This window comes from Pteropus vampyrus, unplaced genomic scaffold (assembly GCF_000151845.1).
Source record: "Pteropus vampyrus isolate Shadow unplaced genomic scaffold, Pvam_2.0 Scaffold22, whole genome shotgun sequence".
NCBI lineage: Eukaryota > Metazoa > Chordata > Mammalia > Chiroptera > Pteropodidae > Pteropus > Pteropus vampyrus.
This window is the reverse complement of record NW_011888803.1, coordinates 6,968,172-6,971,402: the sequence shown is the minus strand read 5'-3', so window position 1 is coordinate 6,971,402 and position 3,231 is coordinate 6,968,172. Positions and strand designations below refer to the sequence as shown.

General features: G+C 35.4%; 1 pseudogene; it reads left to right on the top strand.

Moving 5' to 3' along the window:
- The first annotated feature begins 231 nt into the window (after positions 1–231).
- LOC105289062 lies at positions 232–1,109 on the top strand (annotated as a pseudogene).
- The last annotated feature ends 2,122 nt before the right edge of the window (positions 1,110–3,231 follow it).

The following is a 3,231-nucleotide window of genomic DNA, read 5'->3' as shown; positions in this document are numbered from 1 at the left end:
GTTTCCATTAAACCCAAGTAATATAAAAAGAATAGAAGGAAGGATTTGAACTAGATGTTGTGAGGTTTTGTGTCAACATTCAACAGTGTTGCAACAGTGTCACATCCTTTTAATCATATTTTGTGTCGTGGATGTGACATTGTACGCTACATACATAGAAAGTTCAGTAACTGGCATTAGGCCGCATATATATCAAATTAAAGACAACTTTTTGATGTACTTTATTCTAGAAGGCATCTTTCTAGAATCGCGGAATACTCATACTGCCCTCATTAGGGTGAGTTTTAAAATGTGTGCCTTTTTACCTCTTTTCTTCTGGCGTGCCATCGAAGATCCTTGTGTCACTATGGGCTGCCGACCCGCCCGATGTTACCGGTATTGTAAGAACAAGCCGTACCCAAAGTCTCGCTTCTGCAGAGGTGTCCCTGATGCCAAGATCTGAATCTTTGATCTGGGGCGGAAGAAGGCAAAAGTAGAGGAGTTCCCACTCTGTGGCCACATGGTGTGGGATGAATATGAGCAGCTCTCTTCTGAAGCCCTAGAGGCTGCCCGTATTTGTGCCAACAAGTACATGGTGAAAAGCTGTGGCAAAGATGGCTTTCATATCCGAGTGCGGCTCCACCCCTTCCATGTCATCCGCATCAGCAAGATGTTGTCCTGTGCTGGGGCTGACAGACTCTAGACAGGTATGCGGGGTGCCTTTGGAAAGCCCCAGGGCACAGTGGCCAGGGTCCACATTGGGCAGGTAATCATGTCCATCCGCACCAAGCTGCAGAACAAGGAGCATGTGATCGAGGCACTACGCAGAGCGAAGTTCAAGTTCCCTGGTCGTCAAAAGATCCACATTTCTAAGAAGTGGGGCTTTACTAACTTTAATGTGAATGAGTTTGAAGACACGGTGGCTGAAAAGCGGCTCATCCCAGATGGCTGTGGGATCAAATACGTTCCTAATCATGGCCCCCTGCACAAATGGCAGGCCCTGCACCCATGAGTCTTGATGCTGCCCTCCCCTACTCTTCCACTAATAAATCCCTATTTCTGTTGGAAAAAAAAAAAAATGTATGCCTTTTTAGAGACCAGCTTTAATAATAAAAGAATAAAAGAGTGGTTATATGCATAATGTGTTCCTTAATATGATTTTGATCTAGCTCACTAATAAAAGGGCAGCCGTTTATTAAATAATGAATTTGCAAAGGAGACAGTTGACAGCGATTAGAGTTGCATACATTATAACTACAACCTGGAAAATGAATAAGCAAAAAATTCAGCTTTACAAAATTTCTCCCCATCTCAATTTAACTTTATTATTGGTTAAGAAAGTAATTTAATCAAGAAAAAAAATCAACAATTAGAAATATCTTATTTTTCTTTTTTCCCTATGCTATTATTTATTTATTGTTTTAGTTTGCAGTGCTGCTCTGATCAAGGAAAATTATGCTTTTTAAGAGTATAGTTTTATTAATAGTTTTTAATTAGTTACCATAAAAAATCATTTAATCATAATTACCTACCGGTTGCTTTTTCAGTTTTAGAAAAGAGTTCTCTATAGGAATTAATTGTTTAGCATCTGAAATACAGTTTCAAGTTGTTTTTTTTACATTCCAGAAGGGGCAGAAATTTCATTAATTGTCTAGTTATTCTTGAATGATTGAAGATTGGAGCTAGCATGAGGCATTGCTATCATTTGCCAGTAATGACTTTTCTATAACCTAGACAAATACAAAGATAGAACTATATCTTGTTTCCCTAGGAAAGCAGCTGCAATAAGAAAAGAGTCATACAGAGAAAAGACTTTGAATCCCTTTCCTAATAATATTTTACCTAAGAATATGCAGCACTGTTTAGCAGGGAAAAATTGTACCAGTGGTAGTTGCTTTTGAAAATAATTACTCTTATATTTTATAGTACTTTTAAAAGCATTTTTACATGCCATTTTTTTAAACGTGATCCCCACAACAAATCTACATAAACAAGGTGAGTAATAATAGCCCTGTTTTACAAATGAGTAAGACAAAAGTTAAAAGAAGTGAAATAACAAAGCCAAGGTCGCTCAACAAATGTAATCTCAATCCTTGTTAAAACTGGGTTTTATTATCCTCATTTTGCCGATGAGAAAACTAAAGCTGAAGAACAGAGTCTTGGCTCTCTTCTTCCTAGAGTCAACTCCACTCAGGAGCGAGAAAATGAGAAGAAAGTTAGTAAATTGTTATTTATTTTGTAGTTTTTACTTAAATTATCAACTTGATCTCCAAGTCCTTTTACAGTAAAGCACACTCACAAACCCTCTATATGTCAGAAATACATGTTTTTTCTTTACAATCATGAGGACAGATGAATTGGAATTGATAATTGTTGGAAAATATGACCAGGTTATTTTGTTTTTATGTTGTAATTTACATCAAATTAAGTGCAAGCGATAATTTAACTATCATAGGATTATGTTTATTTTGAATGACAACTAGTAATCCACATAGTCTAGTATTTTATTATTGTACAGTATTGTATGCCCTAAACCAGATGATACCACATTAAATATTAGGCAAAGGGCAGACTAATACTTCCAAAATGAGGAAGTAATTTTATAATTAATAAATTACAAATCTGTTAAGATAATTAACTCATTTTAGAACAGTACAGAGTTTTCCTGTTGGGCATAATTCTATCCCTTTTGTTCAATAACAAATTTATTATCTGAAATTCAGTATTCATCTTTTTTGGTATTTCTTTACAGATGAGGAGACTGAAATAGTTGACTGTGGGTAAATAACCTGCTCAAAGTCAACAAAAATAGCTAGTTTTAGAGTGGAATGGTGGCTTATCTCCTGCAGTGGAATACAAACTGAAAACATTAAGAAAAAAAGGCAAAACATGGAGGGAGAACAAAACCAAGAACCTTTTTTCCTTAATATGTAATAATACACTCTCAGAAAAGGTATTTGTTCTGGATATTCTGATTTTATGAGTGTATTTTATCAAAACTATGGCTAAATTTCTGCTATTCCAGTTTTGCGCTATGCATTCTTTGATGTTAACTATAGATCAAAAATGATATTTAACTCTAGATCAAAAAAAAATTTTTTTAAATATTTGCTTCTTTATGATATAGACCAAACAGGGCAAGAGTTTTCATGAAATCTCTGCTTTTATAATTGAAGTTCATCTCCGAGCAAGGTGAATCTGGCCCACTAAATTAAAATTATACTTATGTTACTGACAGCGACAAACCAGAAT